Genomic DNA, 27,523 nt, shown 5'->3' on the forward strand with positions numbered 1-27,523 from the left:
ACTCTCAGGGCAATACAGGGGCGCCTGGGTGACTCAGTCGTTTAACCATCTGACTTCGGCTCAGGTCATGATCTCACGGCCTGCATGGAGCTCTGTGTTGACAGCTCAGAGTCTCGAGCCTGCTTGGGATTCTGTGTCTCCCTCTCTCTCTGCCCCTCCCCCACTTGTGCTCACTCTCTCTTTCTCTCTCTCTTTCTCCCTCTGAAAAATAAATGAACATTAAAAAAATTTAGAATCTCGGGGTAATACAAATCTCATTATCTCTATGTCACAGGTAAAGATTTAGCTGATTTTCTATGAAAATACTGATACAAATGTTTTAATTTACTTCAAAAAGCACACTAATTTCTAATAACTTTTAAAATAGGTTGAGAGTGAATAATATGAGACCAAATCAGCTAAATCTAAATTAGCTAAATCTGTGAAAAGAAAGTCACAAAATTAGAAAATATTAGAAAACAGTAAATAGCATTAAAGACAGGAGGAACTTTTATTTCCATATACCATCAAACTGGCAAAGTTTGATGTAATAGAAATAGCTCCTGCATGTACAACGCCAGTGATTCAGATGGATTTTTACATCACTGAAATTGTTTTTGCTCATTAAGAGTTAATTTAATTGAATTTAATTGGCATTAATATATTATAGTTCCCATATTATAAATAACTTAAAACTGAGATGATAGCATATTAATTATAATATCCTTTGGGTATTTATTAGATTCACTATGAGCCTAACATTTCAGGCCTCAGATTATTCAGGGAGGAGATTTGCCTCTAATCCTGGAAAGACCCTTTTTCCCTCAGCCATGACTTTACACAGGGCTGCAAAGGCCAAATTTTATTTTGCTATTGTCACTATATTGTGCAGAAGCAAAATTAAAGCAAAACAGCATTCCTGGGGCTCCTGGGTGGCTCAGTTGGTTGAGCGTCCTACTCTGGCTGAGGTCATGATGTCACGGCTCGTGAGTTTGAGCCCTGCGTCAGGCTCTGTGCTGACAGCTCGGAGCCTGGAGCCTGCTTCGGATTCTGTGTCTCCCTCTCTCTGCCCCTAAACCACTTGCATTCTGTCTCTGTCTCTCTCAAAAATAAATAAATATCAAAAACAATTTTTAAACAACATTCCCTTTGAGTGGCTCTTACAACAATGTGGAGGAGACTCTGGGACCTTAGGAGAGTTTTTTATATGGAAAATAGGAAGTCTAGGTTGTAGATATTTCAATAGTTTAAATTCCCACTCTTCACAATGAAAAAAAAAAAAGGCTAAATGGTGTTTGAAACACTGGTTTTTCTAAATTATGTCCCCAACATATATTTAAAGTTGTAAGAGGACACGTTCAGTGTATAAAGCAAACTATAAGTGAATAAAGTAGCTGACCCAGTTGATTTCACTACCTTTGTGTGAAATGGGTCCATTCTCTTTTTGAGTCTCAGTTCATACAGATTTTCTGGGCCCAGGTCAATGTAGAGATGGAACCTGAGTGTTGTTCTTCACAGGGATATGATGGGATGTTAATTGCGATATCTTGTTTGGGATTTTTGTAAATTTCCAATAACATATTTTGTGGAGGAAGTACCGCCTACTCCAGAAACAAAAGTACTGCCTGCTGAAATGGTGCAGGATAAAGGCACATCCTCCTCCTCATCCCGCCCCCTGAGCCAAAGGACAAGCCTCTGCTACCTAATTTCGTCTTTTCAATTTGTCTTTTTGTAATTAGCTTGGGTTGAAATGTACCAAGGCACTTCAAAAGGAATTTTCTCTGAAAATAAACAGGCCGAGAAAGCTACTCATCTGCAAATACGTACCATGTCTTGTCGAAAAGACAAGAGAGACCCACATATCCAAAAGACAGAGCCAAGCACAACAGAAAGCAGTGAATTAAGGAAGCTCCTAGGAAGCAGGATGACCCAATAAAGAACATTTCATGTCCCTGACTCATTTGCCAGCTAGATATCAATAAATCTGTGGACCAGCAACTTCTCTGTGCCTTTTGTTTATGCAATTATTGAGTTATTGAGATTATCGTGTCCCTCTCAAAATTTGAAATCAGGTGTGTATGTACAGGAGGAAGAGGGAGAAAATAGAAGTCATCTTTACAGTTCCCAATTCTCTGGATAAAGAAAATCTCCACCGGGGCACCTGGGTGGCTCAGTTGGTTAAGTGTCCAACTTCAGCTCAGGTCATGATCTCAATGCTTGTGAGTTCAAGCCCCATGTTAGGCTCTGTGCTGACAGCTCAGAGCCTGGAGCCTGCTTCGGGTTCTGTGTCTCCCTCTTTCTCTCTTCCCTCCCCCAATCATGCTCTCTTTCTTCTCAAAAATAAATTTTAAAAAAACATCAAAAAATTAAAAAAAAAAAAAAAAAGAAAAAGAAAATCTCCACCTAAAGAGCTTGATCTACGTATGCATCTGATGTAGATGATGAGATCTTGGCCTTAGAGGTTGATGCCATGATTGGATAAGGCTGAGGGTTTTGGAAGGGGTGAGTGTGTTTTGCACATGAATCACTGGAGCCAGGGAGCAGACAGGAATACTGTTACACCAATGGATCCAAATAAATCACGCCTCCTGTTACTTGTGCTTGGCTTGGGCATGGCATAGGACTTGATTTGATCAATAGGCCAGGAGCAATGGTAATGCATGTACTTGTGCACTGAGGTTTGCCCTCTTAGAACACTGCCCCAAGACTCTGTGTGAAGAAGCGTGGCCTCATTGAAATAGTATGTTACGGAGTATTCACAAAATTAGGTTCACGAAACTGTTGTGGGGTCGATGCTGAGGAGGAATGGAGAGATGGCATAAACACTGGAGCCAGAAGGAACGGTTTCGCTTGTTTGCACAGGACCTAGGTGGCCAAATCCCCAGGTTGTCCTGCTGTTTTTCAGGGTTCCTGTGGCTGATTTGTCAGTTTCCCTTTGATAATTACCAGGAAGAAATCCCAATGACCCCAGCCACTTGCAGCGGCTGCTGGGTCTGCTCTGTGGCCTCCTCATTAGTAGAGGGGATTCCTCCCGCCCCGGGATCTGACCTCAACCCCACTGTCACCTTTCCAAAGCTGATCACGTCCCACTCAGGAGGTGGGGCGGGAGTGAGGAGGAGCAGAGGTCTTCAGGCCAGAAAACTCTGTCAATACTCTGTTTGGTTCATGGAAAAAACTTTTGCTCTCTTTGTAAAGAATTTAAATAAAATGTTTCACACACACACACACACACACACACACACACACACACACACACAAGACAGAGATCCAACTACCCCAGGCATCCCAACTGAGCTCACTAACAGAATGCATACTCCTAGGTGAAACTGGGCAAGACAAGTTGAGAAACTCCCAGTCCACCTATATAATCATGAAAACAAACAGCTGTCGTTTTAAGACATTGATTTTTTAGGGGCATAGTGTATGTAGCAATATGTAATTGATACAAACACTTCTTCCTTATCACTACTATTTACCGTTGAAGATTTTTCAAGAAACTCAAAAATTTTCCTGAAGGTTGTTGCTTTGGGCACTACTTCCTATTTACTTTTTTTTCTATTCTCATTCTAAGGGATTTCAGTAACCTCTCTTTTTCTCTGACTCTTCAACTCATACGCTTTATAGTTCCTTGATATCTTATTAACAAAAACATTCATCTTTCAAACACTTTGCTATGTGTAAGCACGGTCATATCCTTAGCCAAACAACAATCCAAATATTGTATTTATGTGTTCAAGGATGTTGAAGATGAAAGGAAATCAGAGGTGTCTGGTGGCTCAGTCAGTTGAGCATCTGATCCTTAATTTCCACTCAGGTCATGATCCCAGGATTGTAGGAGCGAGCCCCACATCCAGCTCTGTGCCAAGTGTGGAGCCTGCTTAAGATTCTCTCTCTCTCCTTCTGCCCCTCCTCCCCACTTGTTCTCTCTCTCAATCTCTCTCTCAAAAAAAAAAAAGATTAAAGAAGAGCATGGAGATCATTTCAACAATAAACAACCTGTCAATGATATAAGTCATCAGATGACTTCTGGAGATCTCACTGTTCTAATCCTAAGTACACTGGTAATTATGGTGTAACATAAGAAAATATTTTAGGGAAAACACACTTGGATTTAAAATCCAGGTTTGAAAGGAAAAAAAATTTGTAACTATGTATGGTGATTGATGTTAACTAGACTTACTGGGGCAATCATTTTGCAATGTACACAAATATTGAATCATCATGCTATACATCTGAAATTAACATACTGTTATACATCAATTATACCTCAGTTAAAAAAAAAGATACCATTAAAAATTTAGGCACAAAAAAGTATGTGCTTTTGTTTAAGACGTAGAATTTACAGAAAAAGCTTTGGGTCTCACAATTTCTAAATAAGTTTAAATGTAATTAAGCTTTAAGCCAGCTTTGGAATTTATTAACAAAGTAAATTTTAATCATCTCAAGTTTAAATAGTGAAAACTATATGCATTCAATAGCAAGATGTTAATACTATTATCCTTATGTTTCATATGATTACTTTAAATCATCTAATCTTATTTTAGAATGTAATTGAATAAAAAAAGAAATGTGCCTGAATGAATAAGCAAATTAATAAATCTGCCCTTTCCCCTTGCAAATAAGTTTATATATAAACATAAGAACAGTCACGTAAGAGTATATAGGTTGCGTTCAAATGTAAAACTCTGACTTGATGAAAGGAGTATTTAATTTGATGCTTAAAAACCTCTACTTTGATGTCTGAATTTATTATTTATCACTATTTGATTTTGATCATTCACCCTCCCTGTACCTCTCTGATTTATTTTTTAAAGAGAGAGAGAGAAGGAGAGCACACAAATGGGGGAGGGGCAGAGGGAGAGAGAGAGAATCTTGGGCAGGTTCCACACTCAGTGCAAAGCCCAATGTGGGGCTCAATCCCACAACCTTGGGATCATGACCTGAGCTGAAATCAAGAGTTGGGTGCTCACCCGACTGAGCTACCCAGGCACCCCAATGATTTCTTATTTGTAAATGACATTAGCAATATCACAGTATTGCTGTGAAATCTAAGTACCAAAAATAACAAAAAGCTATTAAATATAAAACCTCACAGATGATTGACCTACTATGTTATGAAAGTTTAAATTTTCCTTAATCTATGTTTGCTTAATTTGCAGATAACAAAATTAGTGCCTCCAAAAAGCATTCCTTCTAGTACCAAAAAGTGTTTTTTGTAATAACAGAACACAGGAGCCTACTAGTGTTAACCAGTTATAAATCGTCTATGTTCCTATATTCTAGTATGTTTAGGTCTCATTAAAATGAGTCAAATATCTCATTTTCTGAAGCAATAGAGTTTATTAATGTTTAAAAATAAAAATACATCATGGAAATGAAAAGCTAATTTTTAAAGTGTATAATCCAAAAGAAAAATAAATTGCAGCTACTGTAATGTACACCGTTCTTTCAACCCACTGAAAGAATTACCAGTTCTTCCAAATCCCCATGCACCCAACTCCCTGTCTTCACTACAGACTAAATCCTATTCAGGTTCCAAGACAAATCTTAGTGTTTCAGTTCCCATCTGAACTTTCTTGACATCCGATCTGAGTCACAATGCCCCGGGCACTGCCACAGCACTTTGTGTTACCCTTGACTGTAAAGGTGTCACAGTCTAATAATCAATTTACCTGCATGTTTTTCTGGCCAGATTATTATGAGTTGGAGTCGAGGAGGATATAATTTACTTTTTTCCATCTCCAATTCCTAGCACAAGAAATGTCCTAGAACAGGTGGTCTGAAAAGGCTTAAGAATCTTGAATTATGGAATGGAAAATGAGGAAATAAATGCTATTTAAGTTATCTTAATTTTTTTTAACGTTTATTTATTTTTGAGACAGAGAGAGACAGAGCATGAAGGGGGAGGGGCAGAGAGGGAGACACAGAATCGGAAGCAGGCTCCAGGCTCTGAGCCATCAGTCCAGAGCCCTATGCGGGGCTGGAACTCACGGACCGCAAGATCGCGAGATCGTGAGATCGCGACCTGAGCCGAAGTCGGACGCTTAACCGACTGAGCCACCTAGGCGCCCCTATGTAAGTTAGCTTAATAATCAAGGAAAAACATGACCCAATCCGTGACACATTTTAAATCTTAAAAGATTTTTTAACACAGATTGAGCCCTTTGAGTTCCATGCCAAAGAGAAACCTGAAAGCACAGCTGTGGGGGCTACCGGGTGGTGTGTTCTCAGCATGAGCCAGTACCTTGAAGCTAATGGCACGCTGCCTTTTGGAGCACCAAAACTTCCAGGTGTCTCTAAGAGAGTCTTACACAGAACACGTGCCAAATTCCTGAAAATGCACAAGGCAAAAGAGGGATAGAAACACTTGAAACAGTTTACACTCAAATAAGTAAGAACATTTTGTCACAGTGACAAAAAGAATCTTGTGTGTGTGAAACCATCATCATCATCATCATCATCACCATCATCATCATCACCATCATAATCATCATCCACAGGAGTTAGATCTAAGTCCCACGGCTCACCTAGAAAGTCCCCTCAGGCAGAAAAAGTCCTGACCTTCATTCAGGAAACCAAATATTACACACAAATTTAAAAGTTATACACATTAGGGGTGCCTGGGCGATTCAGTAAGTTAAACACTTGACTTTGGCTTAGGTGATGATCTCACGGTTCATGAGTTCGAGCTCTGTGTCGAGCTCTGTGCTGATAGCTTGGAGTCTGGAGCCTCCTTTGGATTCTGTGTCTCGCTCTCTCTATCTGTCCCTCCCCCGCTCATGCTTTGTCTATCTCTCTCAAAAATAAAGAAACAAAAAATAAAAAAAGTTATACACATTAAAAGAGCATTATTTGAATTAATTATGGAAAGAGTTTAATCTTATAAGAAGAATTTTATCAAAATTTCAAATGGAGCTTCTTAAGAAGCTACCTTTAATGGGAGAAGTCAGATCTTAATATAAAGAAGTTCTCAATTGTAAAAGATAGAAAATATGGATTAAATTATAAAGAATTGATGGGCCCATTTTTCAAGATCCTGTTACATGAATATAAACAAAAGCTCAAAAATATATCAGGCATTATCCATCTCAATAGAAAAGGCACCTATTGCAGAAGAGTTGTAGATGCCCAAATAAATTTCTAAATAACTGCAATTTTTAAACATATTTAAATTTATATTTCAAAATGCTTCAGAAATCTATAAATGTATTTAAAAAAATAGAATGTCAATTCTTGATCTGATATCTGAAGCATAATACAGTCATTAAATACTGACATACCTGGACTTGTATAAGTCTACTGCCGAGAAAAAAACACACATACACACATTTGAAACTTCATACCAGGCCTCTGAAAAAAATATAATAGTGATGACATTGAGTAGTTCAGGCCAGTCTTGAGTCCAGGATTCTACTATCACTTTAGCTATTTAATGGACTATGAGATCTTGGCCAGGTTACTTAAACTTTTAGGTCACAAGTTTACTAATTTTTAAAAAGAAGTTGTTACAGATATTTTCATAGTTCTTTCATATTCTGTCAGATTAAATTATTGTGTTTTAGAACTGTCTTTGGAAGCAAGCATAGATGAGACTTGAATGAATGAATAGCCATTGTAACTTTAGTCTACCTTAGACCGTAGTTAGGACATACAGATACCTTTGTGCTTTATCCTTTTCTTTCTTCCAAGTGGGAAACCTAATTTTGGGCTGTCTCCCTCAATTCTAACAATGCTTCCACCTTCTGTACTATTTATTTGTCATCCACTTTCCCATGCGGCACCAGATGGGATGAGATTATTGACCGAATAAGGAGTGAGGAGAGAATAGAGTCACCCTAATTAAACCATCAATACCCCTCCCTATCATCACTAAACCACAGGCTACATTACATGTGTGTGTATGTGTGTGTATTTACATACACACATGCATGTGTACATCTATAGTGGAAGGGGGATTACATAGAATCCTTCTATTCTTCTAATTCTCTCCAATCCATACTCATACCTACATTTTCTTAATTAAGAAAGAGAAAAGACCTACTTATGTGGCTGTTACATGCTCCTTTTCTTCTTTTTTTAAAATTTTTTTTAAAGTTTATTTATTTTTGACACAGACAGAGTGCAAGCATGAGCTGGGAAGGGGCAGAGAGAGAGAGGGAGACACAGAATCTGAAGCAGGCTCCAGGCTCCGAGCTGTCAGCACAGAGCCCGATGCGGGGCTCGAACCCACGAACCACGAGATCGTGACCCAGGCAGAAGTCGGGCGCTCAACTGACTGAGCCACCCAGGCACCCCTCTTCTTGGTTTTAAATTCTTTTCTTCTTTTCTATTTTTTTCCACAAATCATTGTTAAGAAATGAAAACTTGTACTCTAGAAAAAATTATACCCTGAATTTAAAACTGAATAATAATGCAAGTAGAGTCTAATTTAATGAATAACTAAATGCTAAATAGGATCTAGTGGGGTAACAAATTTGATTACTCACAAAACAAATTATAATTTTTTTTTAGAAAAGAAATGTTTTCCCCGAGTATTAGCACTGTCCCCTAGTAATATACATAGAAGTATTGAGTTCAGTTTAAAATTGCTTTGGATTTTACTTAAAATGCCATTTCAACAAAACCAGGACTACGGTATCTTGGCATAACAACAACAAAGACATCAAGTTCTTTACTTATGTTAATGCATCTATTTTAATATTTCATAAAACTATTATAAGGTAGACCTTTTGCTTTCACTATGAGGTAACTGAGACATAGCTAGGTAAAGTAATCTGCCCAAAGACACACATTTAATAAGCCACAGACAAAAGATTATAGGCAGTGGGCCTGCTTATTTCAATAATATCTTGTACTGTTACATTTTAAGACGCGAAAACATATGAAATACCAATCCCATACCAGAAAGACCACAGTTCTCCTCAGGCCATATGTAATTTGTTATCTGAGAGTCATGTGGAAGAACAATTTTGTGAAATCATGTGAAGCCATATGCCAAATGTTCACTATAACCTTGAACAATTCAAAAACTACTAAAGACCCATCTCGTTCATAAATCCCCTTTAATCTACTTGTATTTTCACACTGTCTCGCCTCTTGGTTAATATTTCATTAATTTAAAACAGACTGTTTAAAGTACTATTTCGTTTGATTTTCCTTAACCTCTTTCTTTGTGTTTCAAGGGTGTCCTCTAATTGTAATATTATGAAATTTGGTGAATAAGTTCATGTTTATTCTCTTCCAAGTTTTATAAACTTTGATCATTTCTCTTTTCAACACTTTGACTTCCCATACAAAGAGTTCTTTTAAATGCATTAGATAAAAAATTCAAGAGTTGAGACAGTTTCAATTTCAAAGTCCTAAAATTTCAAAGGAATCCAGAAACTTGTTATTCAGCCATGTCAAGAAGAATTTTAAAGAAAGTGTTTCTAAAGTTAAAAAGTTCTGATTTGGAGATGGTTCTCTACTCTCATAAATGGCACCGGAAAAAAAAAAACCCAAGGACAAATGAACTGTGTCCATTTCTTAAATCAAAACTCTAAAGAAAGAAAGAAAAACAAAAACAAAAAACCCTGATGACTCATATAGTTTCTAAGTCAGAAGCATCTTCATATCTTAATATTTTAGTATACGAAATTTAAAATGTTATTCACAGGGGCAGCTGGGTGGCTCAGTCACTTGAGCATCCAACTTTGGCTCAGGTCATGATCTCACAGTTCATGGGTTCGAGCCTCGCATGGGGCTCACTGCTGTCAGCACTGAGCCTGCTTCGGATCTTATGCCCACCCCCGCTTTCTCTGCCCCCTTCCCTGCTTGTGCTCTCTCTCTCTCTCAAAAATAAATAAAATCTTTAAATACATAAATAAATAAATAAATAAATAAATAAATAAATAAATAAATAAAAAAAATGCTATTCGTGCTCATTAGAATGATATGAATTATGAGTAACAGCAGCAAATGATAGGTCTTTGATGACAAAATGCTTGGAATACCTCTTAGAGTATTAGCAATGTTATTTTTCACGGCATTTCCACACTTAAAATTTAAAAGGTTAAAAAAATACTTTTCGCATAAAACCAGCATCCTCTTTCCTCTAGATTTTCCATTTTTTCTTTTATTTTTTTAATCTGGTTCCTTCTGTTCAAGTCTCTCAACTTAAAAAAATAAGGGGCACCTCAGTGGCTCAGTCAGTTAAGTGTCTGACTTCAGCTTGGGTAATGATTTCATGGTTCCTGGGTTCGAGCCCCGCGTCGGGCTCCATGCTGACAGCTTACAGCCTGGTGCCTGCTTCAGATTCTGTGTCTCCCTCTCTCTGCACCTAACCCACTTGCATTCTGTCTCTGTCTCTGTGTCTCTCTCTTTGAAAAATAAACATTAAAAAAATAAAAAAATAAAAAGACAAAAACGAAAACAAAACCAACCTTACTCAACATCTCAGACTCCTCCACCCTCACTTCTCTCCTACAGCCAAACATCTTCAAATTCGTAGCCTATGCTCCAGCTGCCCACTTCCAATCCTTCATCAGCACACGGCCATGCGTCCACAAAACCCTACCAGACTCATTGCTAAGGTTTCCAACTGTCCTGTTTTTCCATCTCACAAACTTGTTGATCACCCCTTCCTCTTTAGTCTCAGCAACACGCCAGAGAGATCCTTATAATCTGTTTGAAACTGCTTTTACTTGTCATAACTTTTTTTTCCCACCTCCCTGCGAGCATTTTTTCCTACCTCCCTAAATGCTTCTTCAGTTAGTTCTGACCTTTCACCTTCTCTCTGGCCATTTAATGTTGCTGTTCCTTAGAATTCTGTCCTAAGCACACTTTTCCTTTCAAGCCACAGTCTTTCTTTAGGTACCTTCATTCATATTCATACCTTCAATTATGCCCATAGAGAAAACTGCAAAATCTCTATTTCCAACCTAACTCTTACTCCTGAATCCCAGATCATATATCCAACTGGCCTCTGGACGACTTCGGTTTCATGTTTCAAAGGACTTTAAGTTCAAGAAATGATTCTAAAACTGAGCTCATCATTCCTCCTTCAGAACCTTCTTTTCCGCCATCACGAGCTAATTCAATAAATAACAATCTTAAGTTGCTCAAGACAGACAACATATCCTTACTTTCTTCTACCCCATCTTCTACCTAGGATCAATCACCATGTCTTGTCAAATACGTCTTCTACATTTCACCCAGATCTGACTTCCCTTCATGCCTACTTACTTTCCTGCTCCAAATCATCATCATTGTTATCCTGGAATTTCACTTCATTCTTCATGTTGCATCCATAGTGATCTTATTCATTATTTAATTCTGAATTATGCTTAAATGTCCTTGCTTAAAATTGTTCAAAGTCTCCCTTTTGCAGGTATTTAGATTCCCAAATCCTTATGATGCCTCATGTGACTTAATCATTGACCTCCTCATAAAACTCTCTCACTTAACTTTCTGTGTTCTAGTCAGTGATGGACCACAGGTGCCCACAACCTCTTGGTCACAGTCCCACAAAAGATATAAGTATATCATCCTCTTAAATATGAACATATTCTGTGGCTGCTTAACCAAAAGAATACAGCAGAAGTGATGTTGTATAAGTGAGTCCCTGACCTAGTCTTAAAGAAGGCTGGCAGCATCTGTTTCCTCCCTCTTGAAACATTCATTCTTGGGACATTCCTTGGAATGTAGCCATCATGCAGTTAGAAGCCCGAGTCACATGGTGCTCCCAGCCAACAGCCAACATCAACTGCCAGTCATAAAAATGAGCCATCTTAGATTTTCTAGCCGCGTGAAACCCAGCTGAATTTGTATGGGGACAGAAGAATTGCTCAGCTGATACCAGTAAACTTACAAAAGCCTAAGATATAATGAAGTAATTGTTGTTCGAAGTCACCAAGTTTTGGGCTGGTTTATTATAGAATAGTAACGATGTCTGCATTTCATCTTACCTATATTCTAATTCATAGAGACAGAACCTATGGTTTTCTTATTTACCACCATATTTCCAACGCCTACCAGATTTTCTGATCTGCCAGTGGATGCCCAATTAATATTTATTGACTGGTTTAACTAATAAATAAATGAAAAGATAAAATATTACTATCCTATTTCAATGAGGGCAATATGCCTAATGGTTAAAACTTATGAGTTAGGTCAGACTTTATGAATGCAGTCATGCCTCTCCACTTACTGCCGAGTGACCAAGAAAATGTTGCGTGAACTCTGTGTGCCTCAGTTTGATTATCTACCAAGTGGGGTAGTGTCGGTTCAAGAGTTAGATGAGAAAACACATAAGCAAAAGAGTGAATAGTATATTAGAAGTTCCAGGTAGATAGTTTTTATTATTAATTTATTGAAATGATAAACTGTGAAACAGGGAAACTGAATAGTTTTTCTGAGTTTCTTTACTACATGGCTGCAAAGCTAGGACTAGAAAGCTGTTTTCCGGACTGTCTTTTTTTCCTTCACACCTTCTTATTTTTTGTTTCTTTGTTTGTTTGTTTGTTCTTATTTTAAAATGTCTCCATCACCTGTGGTAGGCAGAATAATGATCCCTCAGAGATTCCCATTTCCTAATTCCTGCAGTCTATGAATACGTTAAGAGGAATTAAGGTTGCAGATGGATTTAAGGTTGCTTACTAATCATCTGATTTTGAGATGGGGAGATTTTCCTGAATTAATCAGGTGTTTCAATTTAATTAAAGGGGTTTTATAAGCGGATGGGAAATGCAGAAGAAGGAGAGCACCAGCAGGATACAATCTGAAAAATGCAAGAGCAATGCAAGAAAGACTTGACCTGCCATTGCTAGAGTTGAGATGGAAGGATATCTGCAGAGGAATACAGATGGCCTCCAGCAGATGCACAAGGCAAGGAAATAAATTTTCCCCGAGAGCCTTCAAAAAGGAATGCAACCTTGCTAACACCCTTGATTTTAGTTCATTGAGACAAAATTCAAATTCTGACCTCCAGTACTGTAAGATAATAAATTGGGAGAGTCTTAAACCATGAAGTTCACAGTAACTTGTTACAGTAGCACAGCAGTAATAGAAAACAAATACATGACTTGATCTTTTTTTTTTTTTTTTGAACTCATAGACCTGCCTGCAATTCCAAAAACCAATATATGAGGGCTGCCTGGGTGGCTCAGTTGGTTGAGCATCGGAGTCTTGATTTCAGCTCAGGTCATAATCCCAGGGCCGTGGGATCAAGCCCTGCATCAAGCTCTGTGCTGAGTGTGGCGCCTGCTTAATATTTTCCCTCTCTCTCTTTCTCTCTCACTGTCTCTCTCTTTCTCTCTCCCTCTCCCCTTTTTGTGTTGTCTCTCTCTCTCTCAAATTAAATAATAATAATAATAATAATAATACATGATCTATTTTCTGACGGGGTCCTTGGATTTATGGTATTGTACTCAGGTATTTCCATTAGCAGCCATTAAAATTCTATATTCCTTTGTTAATAAATTTCATCACTGAAAGAGATGATATTTCCTTTTCTTGTAACTAACAGTAAATATCAAAAAGGTGAAGAGAAGAAAATATTAGAAAAAATAATAAAGTTAAACTTAATAATTCAAGGATTTTTGAGCGGCAATTCCCACCAGAAAGATCAGCATTTATGACCTTGACTTTGCTGGAGAAGGTAATTTCAACACCCTAATCTCTAGTGAGACAACAGAACTACTGAATTTATTGCAATTATAATAAATGCTCACTCAATCCATACCATGTAGATATGTTTTTTTTTAAACACCTAAGTACCTCTTCCAAGGCAGCTAACCCAACACACTGACTATTAAATTGATTTAGGGCAACAAGATACAGAAGCTGTCAGACCTGTAAATGAACCTTTAACCATATGTTGTGATGTGTTTATATGCTAATCTCCTCGGAAGTAGCAAAACCCTTGGATGCCACCTGGTTGGCCATATTTTCTGAATTAACTCCAATAAAATGGAATAAAATTATAATGCAAGAGGTCTGCATTCTTTAAATAGGAACAAGAATGCGAATGGGTTATTTGGTGTATTAAGCTTTTAAACCACTTATATAAAATCCTTGAACCACTACAGAGACAACTCTCCAAATGGTGATATCCAAAAATTACAAATTATTTCAATTGGAACAGTCTAAATATTTATCATTTCTGTAAAGCAATATGAAACAGTCATCTTCACTGTAAAATATTAGTGTCTGCTTATTGCTTTGGGTATTCACCAGGGAATGAAAAGCAGAAAAGAGAATGCCTTGGAAGATACAAGCGTGTAACATCAACTACTTTGAACTGAAGCACTTAATATGGTATATTTTCTGCTTCTCCATTCAAAGGAAATAAGTGTGTAAGATTGTGACCTGGTTTATGGGAATCTTGCTATTCTTAGTTTATCCTGACAAATGACAACCGGAAAAGTCACATTTTAAGTAAGTATGTGGTAACTACTGTAGGCTAAATAAATAAGAGTTTATACTACCCATCTTGTATACATTAGTGTAATTTGGCTGCTGTTGGGAATTTGGTTTTGTATGTCTTTTTCTCATCCAACACAAATAACTTTGATCAGTGATGAATCATTTTGGAAATATAACATAAATGGAAAATTAAAATGGCAATATTTTCCTAAGAAGTTTTTATGGTAGTTTCTGTATCTTTGTACCATGCCTTTCCTGAGAGGTTAATGACAGAAGGCTAAAGAGGAAGACTGACCTAAACGAGAGTATATTGTGTCTCTGACAGGGAAAGACCAATATGTGCCAAGATATTTGTCTGGAGTCAAAACAAAAGGCAGTCAATTGAATGGTGATTAAAAGAGATTCTAGGCTAGTGAAATAGGTCAAAATTAGGGGCAAAGTTTAGAAAAAGGCTAGACTATCGGTCAGAAACCACATGGGCACTCAGGGTTCATTCCTGACACCCTTGAAGTATCAGAAATGATTAACAAGAGAACTTTGTTGGAAGTCCACTGATTGGCTTAGCAAAAATAATCTTCTTGCTGATAGCTCTGTTAGGATTGGCCTAGAAACTGGTACAGGCTTGGATGTAAAGTCAGAGCCCATCCAGCAGCCAAAGTTACTATTATTTGAGAAGCATAGGGACACAAAAAACTATTAAGGGATGAAAAATAATAGCCCATGGCTTTGCTGATTAAAATGCAGGGATGTTTTCCCCAAACTTCCATATGAAGATTTAGATAATATGTTCACAAGATCTTATTTGTGAAGATCACAAATGAGTTCAGCCCCTTGCAATGGAAACTTTTGACTCATACAAGTTTGATATTAAATTGGTCTCTAAGTTAGAACCAAATTATTGACATTCTCTTTGGTCACAAAAAAATTAAAAGTTAATAAAAGATCATTATTTAACATGGATAAATCATGCTGTATTTCCTAACAAGAGGTTTCAAATTACTTCAGCAAGACCTTTGAATGCATATTTAATGAGGCAGAATGGTACAATGGAAAGAAAAAAAATAATTTTTGAAGTCCTGTAAAAACCCAGGTCTTCCAGAGACTGATGTGAAAACTGATTCAAATGCAAAATCAGGAACATGAGTGACACAGGTGGACAAAAGATACAAGATAATACACTGCTTTTACAGAAAGGACACACACACATTCATAAAAATATTAAACGCAAGAACAATGTAAAGGCATAAAGATTTTTTTCAATCAAGTTGGACTGGAAAAAATGAAGCAAAAGAAATGCTATGAAACTCTAGAAAACATAAACTTTTTAACAAGAAAAACCTCAATAACTCAACCAATCTAATTTCCACAAATTGTCTTTCAGCAAACTGGCTAAGGTAGGCTTATCATTTGGTGAATTAGAATATTTCCCCACAATTTACCAGCTAAAGAATTTTAGTCAACTTACCTAACTTCTGAGTCCTATTGTTATTTTTTAAATCAATTTGTCTATTGATGGGGTGAAATGAAATAAGTAAAATAGGACCTAGAGCGTATTAGGTGCCAAAATATTTACTTTTCAAATAGTGTCTACAGAGCCATGCCAATAAATATTACAGAACTAAGCTATGAATAAGATTGAGTACATGCCCTCATTCTGAAAACTTAAAGATGAAAAAGCAATATGTTAGATATTAAAGTACATAATGTGCAAAAGGAAATAAAGAAGAAAATAGATTGATTTAAAAATTACAGTCTTCAACAGTATGGTATTGAGTTGGATCTGAACAATGAATAAGATTTTCAGCAATAGAGGTAGAACTAAAGGAAAAGCCATCTTAAGAAAAGTATTTAAGGGGCGCCTGGGTGGCGCAGTCAGTTAAGCGTCCGACTTCAGCCAGGTCACGATCTCGCGGTCCATGAGTTCGAGCCCCGCGTCAGGCTCTGGGCTGATGGCTCAGAGCCTGGAGCCTGTTTCCGATTCTGTGTCTCCCTCTCTCTCTGCCCCTCCCCCATTCATGCTCTGTCTCTCTCTGTCCCAAAAATAAATAAACGTTGAAAAAAAAAAATTTTTTTAAAATAAATAAATAAATAAAAGAAAAGTATTTAAAAAAAAAAAGCCACAGAGCAGGGTACCTGGGTGGCTCAGTCGGTTAAGTATCCAACTCTTGATTTCAGCTCAGGTCATGAATTCACAGTTCATGGGTTTGAGCCCCACTTGAGGTTCTGTGCTGACAATACGGAATCTGCTTGGGATTCTCTCTCTCTCTCTCTCTCTCTCTCTGTCTGCCCCTCCCTGCTCATGTTCCTCTCTCTCAAAGTAAATAAACTTAAAAAAAAAAAGAAGAAAGCAAAGAAAAGCAATGGAGCTCAGGAGAGAAGAACTAGGAGGTGAGAGAGGAGGAGGAGGAAGAGAGAAGTGGAGAAAGAGAAGAGAAGAAGGGGAGAGGGACAAAGAAGATGAAGAAGAGCAGAAGACCACCATCAACAACAACTCATGAAGTATGAGAAAGACTCCTGGCTATCCCTTATCTGGTTTTCCCTTTATTCCACTGTATTAGCAATTTAACTATGCATGTATTTAACGAGTACCAAGCTCACATTTTCTAGCTTTCTGTGCAACTAGTGTGATCAAGTTAGTAAGAGCTACTTAGTTCTGGCCAATGACATGTTGTGTGCAAATTCCAGAATGTGTTTCCAAAGCAGAGGGTGTGCTCCTCCTCACTTCTTCTTTCATACTTCTGGAAATGGAGACATGATACTGTGTTTCCATTGATCACTCTGAAAAGAGCAAAATGCTTCAGGTAGCAGACAGAGTGTTGGGTTCCTAAATGACCACGTGCAATATATCGATCAGATCAGATCAGCTCTTCCATCTGTATCTGAGTTATTCTGTGACAGAGAATTAAGTGTTTATATTGGTGAAGTCACAGTTTTACAGGGTCTCTTTTACACAAAGCCAAATCTATATGTAATTAATCGTATGAATTTAAAAATGGTAGGTAGTCTGTCTGATATGACTGAAGCACAAGATGTCCAGGAGAAAGTTAGAATAGAAGAATGAGACCAAAAGTGAAGACCCTGAAAAGTCTAGACTGAGAATATGGTATTTTTTTTTATGCAATGAAAGGCCACAGATCACTTCGGAAAGGACCAGAACATGATCAATATGTACATCAGGAAAATAAAGTGTGCAGAGCAGATTATAAGGAAGAAAGACTCAGCACAAAGACAGTGGACTCTGTTGTAACAAACGTATGACATACGGCTGGGGCCAGACAGTAAGAATAGGAATGAGGAGTAATCTTTCAATTTGGAGACAGAAATGACAGAATTGTGCAAGTATTCAAAAATGTTAGTAAGAGAGGGGTGTTTGTGAGCAAGAAGGAGACATAGGAAAGCATAACTATAAACGAAGACAATCTTAATCAGGTTAAATCACATGAAAGAAAATACAGGCTGAAGGGTATCATCTGGCAGTGGGTTATATTTTTAAATGTGTTAAGTTCTCATCAAATTTAAGTGACAACTGGAAACACAAGTGTGGAGTAACACAACTGTTAGAGCCATGTGTCTGTGTCAGGTACACTCACAAATAGAGATGGCAGTGGAAGAACCGGTAGAAACAAAACAGACAAAGACGATCATATAGAATTAAAATAAAGAGAACAGGAAACAGAATCATATCATGACATTCTTCTCGTAAATTATTTTAATGCTTTCTTCTTCCTCCAGCAGATAGGATGAATGGAACATACGGTTCATATCACCTTGGGAACACCAAATGGCCCGTGAAATAATCTACCTACAGAATGATAGAGCCATTGGGCATCTGGACCAACACAATTCGTCCAAGTTAAGAAAAGTGACATGTAAAGGGACAGAGTTACTTATCCAGGAAAGCTTCACTAGAACGACAGAGTTCTCCATTCCCAGTGTGCTGGGCCATAAGTTGATGCTCAATAATTTGTAGACCCTAGTGAAAGTAATCTAAAGATGCTTTTCCCCTTCCCTTCATTTCGTTATCTTCTAAAATTTCTTTGTTTCCTTCTGCTTCAGAACCACTGGGAACCTGATAACTTTTCAAGAATCAGTAATACTGAGGTTCAGTCAGCAAGATGCCGTAACAATTGGCTTCTCATACTCTTCAACTGCACTGGATAAAATTATTTGCAGTAGAAAATTTAGTCTGCTCCCATAGTTATCCTTTTATTCAAATGCATTATCTTCATAGTTTTTCAGATTAGAAGACTAATGCCAAAAGAAAATTGTATTCTGGTCTCACAAGCAAAGCTGAGGCATTAAGATGAATGATACTTTTTGAAAAGAATCCTGTAGATTTTTACAAATTCATTGCCTTTCACATTGTTATTTCTTGTATTTCTGTCAAGGAGACAATTCAAACATCTACCATAAATAATATTTAGAGAAAGCAGTCAAGGGTTCATTGATCTTGGTAAGCAGTTAGACTTACATTTTTAAGACATATCCACTCTTTCAGGCTCCAAAGCACTAAAGATAAAATCTTCCTTCAGTGATGTGAAAGAGCAAAATAAATTCCATGAACAAATAACAACCTCAGAGAGCGATTAAACATCGGAAAGAAGGAAACACCAGATGTATTTGAAAGCAGCATGGCACAGTAAAAATACCATAGGGCCTGGGGTGAGGGAATGATGGATCCAATCTCAGTTCTTCTACAGCATGCGACATTAACCTTCCTGGGCCTCAGTCTCCTCATTCATAAACCAAAGGTCAAAGGTAACTAGATCCATGGCAGTGCCTCCACAAGGGAAAAAGAAGCTAACAGCTGATAGTAGATGCAAAAAAAAAAAAAAAAATTCTTCTAGTTCACTCACAACAAGCTTTTAAAGAATTGCTGATATGGTAATAAAGAATGCATAAAATGAAGGGGAAAATGTGTCTTTAAATGCTAATTACCTGCCTGGATAATAGTTTAGCTTTTATTCAATCATTTATTCATAAGGCAAAAATATTTAAAAATTCAGAGGGTAACAACATTAGCAGGGACATTATAGCAAACACTTTTCTTTAATTCATCAAAAATAACAGAAAATGTTTCATAAGTGAATGGGAGAGTTGCTGACAATTTTTTCGGTTATTTCTAGAATCTATTCCAGGACCTCCAAGATCTGTCTCTGAACTAAATTCTAATTATTGTCCCAGACCCAGCTTAATTTCCTCCTCCTCAATGTCCATATTCCAGATTATCCCATATTTTCTTTCTCTGAAGCTGATACAATGTATTATACACACACAGTATTTTTGTAAAAATAATCGATATTTTATACTCAATATATCATGAAAATTCATTGCATAAAACACTATATACATTTCCATGGCTGTACAAAAATCTGTCAGATTGATTTGCTATCATTTGTTTAATTCATGCATCTCTGAAACTGTAGCTCCTGTCGGCCTATAATTATTTGGTAATTCACCTACTGCCTTGTATTATGCTCATAGTCTTTTTTTCTTTCCTTCACATTTTTTCATAAATTTTACAATAAGAATGCATTAGTAGCTACTATAATTAAACACATTGAATATGGTTCTCCTACTGAAGTTCCAAGAACACAAACAGCACACAAGATGGAAACAATTTAAATAACTGACTTGAGATAGAAATTCATTCTTTTTATTATTTTTTTTTTTAATTTAAATTTTAGTTAGTTAACACACAGTGTCATCTTGGCTTCAGGAGTAGAACCCAGTGATTTATCTCTTACATATGACACCCAATACCAATTCTTTTTTTTTTTTAATTTATTTTATTTTGAGAGACAGAGAGCGCAAGGAAGGGGGAGAGAGAGGGAGAGAGCGCAGATCCCAAGCAGGCTCCCCACTGTCAGCACGGAGCACGACATGGGGCTGAACTCCATGAACCTTGAGATCAGGAACCAAAATCAAGAGTTGGATGCTTAACTGACTGACCCACCCAGGTGTCCCAGAAATTAATCCTTAAACTATGGTCACACCAGGCCTTTTTAGTTTTAAGGAGTAAAAGGTCTGTGAGCTCCTCCCTCCTTTTAAGTAATTAATGTCTTATAATTGAAGAGCTGCCCCTGCAAGCTGGTTGACACGTCCCCACTCTCCTGTATGACGATAATGAAAGAATTTACAACTGAAACTAGGGGAAATCACACTAGGAAAGTTCAACTTAATTAACATTGAACTTGAGATAAATCAAACAGTAAAAGAAAGTGAAAATCTCTTATAACTACATCACTGATGTAAAGCAATTTTCAATAGTTTGGTGTGTATATTCCAAGAACGTTTTATAAATGCATATAGACAAGTACTATATGCACGCACACAATTTTTTATAAAAATAATCACAGTACTCTATATTTGACATATGACGAAATTTCTTCTCATTGTATATAAAAATGCATATATTTTCATGACTTACAAAAATTTGTTAAATCGACTTATCATTTTGTAAACTAATTCATGACTGGTAACGATTTAACTTGTTTCCAAATTTTCACCATTGAAGACAATGAACATCCTTTACTTATATCTTTGAGCACAGATGTGAATATCCCAAGGATAAATTACTGGATGTGGAATTTCTAGGTTAGACACACACATTTGACCAAGTTAAAATCATTCCAACTAGGCATGACAGTCTTTGAAACACCCTCAACTCGGAATGGCTCCAATCTTTATAATATTGTCATTTTGACAAATTCCCCATATGTTGACTGAATATATGTATCTCTTCTCATTATTGTATTTCCTGATCTTTAACATTTCTTATATTGAGTTGTTTGCCTTTTACTTGCTGACTTGTAGGAGCTCCTTGCAGACATTATATGCTATGGATATGAACCATTTGTCAATTGCATGTATTAAAAACATTGTCCCAGTCTGTTTTTCTTTTAATTTTTCAAATGAGTAATACAAAGTTTTTTTTTAAGTTTTATGTCATCAAATCTACTAATCTTTTTCTTGATGCCTCATGTTCTTTATATATATGCTAAAGACTACCTCCATCTCTAGACTATGAAAAGACTTCCATGTGCAGTTAAACTACATATAGGAAGTAGGGAGCTTATGTTATCTTTTCCAAATAATTATCTAATTGTCCCAAAATCATTAATAGACTATTGTAACTTTTCCCCTTCAATAACAAAAACTTTCTGATCAGTAGAGACTAATCACAGATATAGATAGATAGATAGATAGATAGATAGATTTGTTTGTTTCTGGACAGAAAAAAAAGTGCATAATTCCCCTCACTTTTAATTTAATCCCACAACTATCACTGTAAAAACAAAAGTGTATGTGCACACTTTTACCTTAAAATATTTGTGAAAAGACTACTGTTTAGAAAAATAGATTTATTTTTATTTGTATTTGACAAATCTCTTACAAAATACATAAAAGGAATTTTTCTGTTTATCTTCCTTTTTTAAAAAAAAAGAGCCTAAATTTCCACCAACTGATGAATGGATAAAAAAATTGTGGTTTATATACACAATGGAATACTACTTGGCAATGAGAAAGAATGAAATCTGGCCTTTTGTAGCAACGTGGATGGAACTAGAGAGTGTTATGATAAGTGAAATAAGTCAGTCAGAGAAAGACAGATACCATATGTTTTCACTCTTATGTAGATCCTGAGAAACTTAACAGAAGACCATGGGTGAGGGGAAGGAAAAAAAAAAAAGAGGTTAGAGAGGGAGGGAGCCAAACCATAAGAGACTCTTAAAAACTGAGAACAAACTGAGGGTTGATGGGGGGTAGGAGGGAGGGTAGGGTGGGTGATGGGCATTGAGGAGGGCACCTGTTGGGATGAGCACTGGGTGTTGTATGGAAAGCAATTTGACAATAAATTTCATATTAAAATAATTTAATTTAATTTAATTTTTAAAAGTTTTTATTTATTTATTTTTGAGAGACAGGGATGGAGCAGAAAAAAGGGAGGGAGAGAGAGAGAGAGAGAGAGAGAGAGAGAGAATCCCAAGCAGGTTCTGCACTGTTAGTGTAGAGCCTGATGTGGGGCTCAAACCCATAAACTATGAAATCATGACCTGAGCTGAAGTCTGAGGCTTAACCAATTGAGCCACCCAGGAACCTCTACTTTGTCTTTTTGTGGTTTTTTTTTTCATGATTAACATAAGATAGACTTTATTTCCTGCTGAAAGTGAAGGAAAAAGAAACATGAGAAACCGCATTGAGCTTCACTCAGCACTGGGTTAAAATTTCCAGTAAAATTCTCTGTTTGGATCAATTGTGTGGGATCTGAAAGAGGATCAGAAACTTCTGACAGTTTTGATTTCTATCATGTTTTCGATTCAAGGTTTGAAGTCCCACCAGTAGAAAATCTCCACAGACTTGGACAGCACTTCTTGAATATTTGGGGATCCTCATTCTTTCACGCTCTTTGAATTTATCAAGGACTTGAATTTATCAAGCCTCTGTTTATATGTGTAATACTTACTCTGATATACTGTATTTTAAGTTAGGGGTGCCTAGATGGCTTAGTTGGTTAAGCACCTGACTCTTAATCTTGGCTCAGGTCATGATCTCAGGGTTCATGAGATGGAGCCCCCCCCATGGGGCTCTGTGTTAACAGCATAAAGCCTACTTGGGATTCTCTCTCTCTCTCTCTCTCTCTCTCTCTCTCTCTCTCTGCCCCTTGCCCACTTGTGCTCTTTCTCTCTCTCAAAATAGATAATTTTTTTAAAAAATTTAATTAAGACTGAAATTTTGGTGCACCTGAGTGGCTTAGTCGGTTAAGCATCTGACTTCATCTCAGGTCACGATCTCATGGCTGGTGAGTTCGAGCCCCGCATCGGACTCTGTCCTGACAGCTCAGAGCCTGGAGTCTACTTTGGATTCTGTGTCTCCCTCTCTCTCTGCCCGGCCCCTGCTTGTGTTCTCTCTCTCAAAAATAAATAAACATTAAACAAAAAAAGAATAATTTAAAATTGAAATATCTTAAAATATTCACTTATCAATTCATTTTAAAACAATAATATTAAGCCCATCCCATACTATCATTCATAATATCTTTTATGAAAAAACATATCGTACAGAAGAATGGGAAGAGTAGCACTACTTTCCATTTTTACAAATATCATCAATGTTAAAAAAAGAGACAGAGAGCTGGATTCTTCTATTTCACTTTAATGGGCATATAATAACAAAATCTGTCCTCACATATCTATTAGTTTAAAAGTGGCTAGTATTTTGACAGTCTTTTGGGATAACTGTGGATCAGTTATCCACAGTTGGAATCACACTAAAAGTCAGTAACTGGTAGTTTCTTTTTTTTTTTTATTGTTTTTTTAAGTGTTTATTTTTTAAGAGAGAGAGACACACACACATACACAGGGTTGAGTGGGGGAGAGACTCAGTGAGATAGAGACACAGAATCTGAAGCAGGCTCCAGGCTCTGAACTGTCGGCACAGAGCTCGACGTGGGGCTCGAACTCACAAACCGCGAGATCATGACCTGAGCCGAAGTCGGATGCTTAACTGACTGAGCCACCCAGGCGCCCCAGTAACTGGTGGTTTCTTAAAGGTTCGTTGTAATGTGGAATCTAAAACCATATAAATGAACTTTTGGTACTCTGTTCCATTAAAATCAACTGGTCTATACTGTGCTTTGGATCTTTTACCCACGCATAGTTCTGTAATATTATGCATTGGTCATTTGGAAAATACTGAATCAATAAGTTAAGCAAATCTTCCAAATGTTGATACATCTCATTATATAATACCAAAATGTTGCAATCTTTAATATTACCATTAATCTTACCTGAGAAGCCTTTATTGAGAAGGTGACAAACTCACAGTGACAGATAGGAGTTTTCCAAAATTCCGCTTCTTACATCAAAGCTCACATGTTGCAATTGGCATTCAAAACCGTCAGCTGTTTTCCCTTAAAATGACAGACTTACTTTGCTTTTCTCTAGAAACTGCTGGTGAAATTCCCAAATCTAAGTAACCCTAGTTTGTCAGTTGCTGTTGCAAGTAAAGAGGTGGCCCATGAAACAAGTAAGCACATAACGAGGTGCTTCACATGTTCCTTTCACTTAATTTTACAGAATGCAAAAAGAGGTCTACTTATGAACTGCGATTCGGCAGAATTAACGGTGTTTGCCGCTTTATGAGACACATTCTTGAGCAAACCTTTTTGTGTGTGTGTGAGTGTGATAACGATGAATGGAATGGCTACTCAGTTCAGTGTGGCAACACTGCCTTAGTTCATGCTAATGGAGGTTCTTGCCCCATCAGGACAAAGCATACAAAGCAGAAAGACAATATCTTGACATTATGATAAAAATACTTTAGCCTTCATGGACCCTCTTATAGGGTCTAAGAATCCAAGATCCCCAGACAACACTTTGAGAATCATTGGACGAGTATACAAGACTTCTGCCCTAATTGTACAACTGATTGTGCCAATCTTAAGATGAATGAATATCAATTTTCCACTGAATTTTCACGTCTACAGTTACATGAAACAAAAAACAATTTTAGAAAATGGGCATTTGGGGCGCCTGGGTGGCTCAGTGGGTTGAGCTCCGACTTTAGCTCAGGTCATGATCTCGCTCCCTGTGAGTTCGAGCCCCGCGTCGGGCTCTGTGCTGACGGCTCAGAGCCTGGAGCCTGCTTCCGATTGTGTCTCCCTCTCTCTCTGCCCCTTCCCTGCTCATGCTCTGTCTCTCTCTCTCTCTCTGTCAAAAGCAAATAAACAATAAAAAAAAATTTTTTAATAAAAAAAGAAAATGGGCATTTTATTGTGGTGGTTTCTGCTGTTAGCAGTATTATTGGAAGAGCTTTCAGTTCTACTTATTCTTCTTTATTAGAAAGATATGCATCTACATTGGCTTTGCAGGCCACTCATAATATCGGTGTTAATAGTGGACATCAGCAAGCTGTCAGTACCAACAAAAATGAAGTAAAATAAAAAGAAAACAGTACTACAGGAATAAAACAACTCATAAGATAGAGTTTTTAACTAAACGGAATCCAATGAAAAGGCTAAGTGAATGAACGGACTGAAAGAAATTTTCTAAAAACACAAAACAAAACAAAAGTACTAGCTAGGAATTGGTATTGTTTTTGTTCTGACCCTCCCAGGAGACTAAGACGACATTACTTTTCTTGTGATAAGCCACCCTGTCAGAAAATATTTTTTAAAGGCTTTATATATTTTTAAGACATTTTCCATGGTATGTCTCTTTTCTATGATTCTCCAGATCTCTTGGTACAATGACATGAGTTTAACTTTTTCTCCTAGTTGTTACTGCATTCCTTCATCTAAAATGACATTTCTAAGTATAAAACTGGAAGATATATGAGGCTTTTTGACACGTGCCATAATGCATCAATTCCTGGTAATTTGTAAAATTAAGTTGCTCTTTGTTTTTCTAAGGTTATACTCCTTCGCCCTACTCATCCCCTAAAAAAAAGGTGAAATAGGGGATGGGACAGAAACCGAGATCAAGAGTAAGAAAAGTAAATATAGCTGCATAGTGAGAAGCACTCTCTCTTACTTTCTGGTAACTGTGCTGATGTCCTAATATGTCCTCTGGGATCATGAAGTATGTGAGGGATGAGGAAGATTTTTACTTTGGAGACAAGTTAAAAAGATTGAGTTGTTTTTGTAAAAAGATGTGGAGAAAGCATTTTTATTATGTATCAGTTTTTAGATCTTTTTCCTTATTTATTTTTCCCCCCTGGGGAGCAAGAGGGCCTTCTTGATTTAATAGTGGATTATTTTTTTAAAAAATTTAATGTTTATTTATTTTTGAGGGGGGAAGAGGGACAATGAGAGAAGAAGACAGAGAATCCAAAGCAGGCTCCATGTTATCAGCACAGAGCCCGACATGGGGTTTAAACTCCCAAATTGTGAAATCATGACTTGAGCCCTAGTCAGACGCTCAACTGACTAAGCCACCCAGGTGCCTTGGGAATGGAGATGTTTATGTGATTTTTATATTTTTATGCCCTTGCCTTCTATATAGATCTGCACCTTGCAAACATTAGAAGGGACTGGGCTCACTGAAATCTTCAAAACTAAATATGATCCTTTACAGAATGTGTAAGAAGGAAGGATCTCTAGATACTAATTTAATATATGCATTGCCCAGGTGAGAAAGAAAGACCCACCATTATACCACATTTCTTCAGCTGTTGAAACTGACCCTGCTCCAGGTATCACCCCAGGGTGCAATAATTAACCTCCCTGTGTCCCAATGATAGAATATAGCAAAGCTTCGTTTTCTCTTTGCTAAGTCCTTAGTATAAGGTATAGTAATTTGCTTTAAATTCAGATGTATACCAACTAAAGAAGATTCTTCAGCAAGTAAAGCATTAATAACATAGGGCTTCAAGCTTCTAATTCTACTTTTCATTGGAACAATATTTCCTTAACTGCGAAGCAGTTAAATTTGTGTGTTGAACTTAAAGCTTGGAGCTTTAAATATCTATTAACAAAAAGGGAGCCATTTTCCTTTGATTTGTGGGATGCAATGATTTTTGGCATTCCTATAACCACTAATTCCAATTTAAGGAGTGGCTGCTTAATGGTAGCTTGAAAAATATTTGCAGATCACAACGGTCAGTTCTTTGCAATATAAACAATCAATATTCAAACTTACTAGAGTAATAGCTCCGGCCCATGTGCATCACTCAACTGCAAGGCTCAGGAACCATAAATATTCTTCACGATAAAGACATTAATGCGGTGGTTCTCTTTCATGATTTCTACTTCCCCCAGATGAAGACAATATGAAAGAGGTTTATATTAACAATTAATCAGTAAACATATGCTTGGAATCTACAACTGGCTCAGTTCTGTGCTGGTAATCCGGGATACACAATGCAAGTGTAAAGCACACACTATTCTTAAAGAAACTATAATCTAGTGAGAAACAAGACTCATCCCTAGTGAATAACAGCCATCATCCACTGAGTACCTTCTATACCCCAGCACTTTGTCAGGCACCTGACTAAGAGGCAAAAGGTCCAGATACAAATTTTCGCTATCTGTGTAAATATCTGTGTTAACCTTAACTAAATCACCTTGTATTTGGGGGCTTGATTTCTCCATATTTTAAAATAACTAAATAAATGATACTAAATCTCTTCCAGCTCTGAG

The 27,523-nt window shown here is 37.1% G+C and overlaps 1 protein-coding gene across 5 annotated transcripts in view; it reads right to left on the reverse strand.

Annotated features, from left to right (window-relative positions):
- Positions 1 to 27,523, reverse strand: part of GRIA2 (glutamate ionotropic receptor AMPA type subunit 2) — a 160,337-nt gene that overhangs the window by 103,501 nt on the left and 29,313 nt on the right. The gene's annotated exons all lie outside the window — the stretch shown is intronic.

Source organism: Prionailurus bengalensis, chromosome B1, assembly GCF_016509475.1.
Source record: "Prionailurus bengalensis isolate Pbe53 chromosome B1, Fcat_Pben_1.1_paternal_pri, whole genome shotgun sequence".
NCBI classification, from domain to species: domain Eukaryota; kingdom Metazoa; phylum Chordata; class Mammalia; order Carnivora; family Felidae; genus Prionailurus; species Prionailurus bengalensis.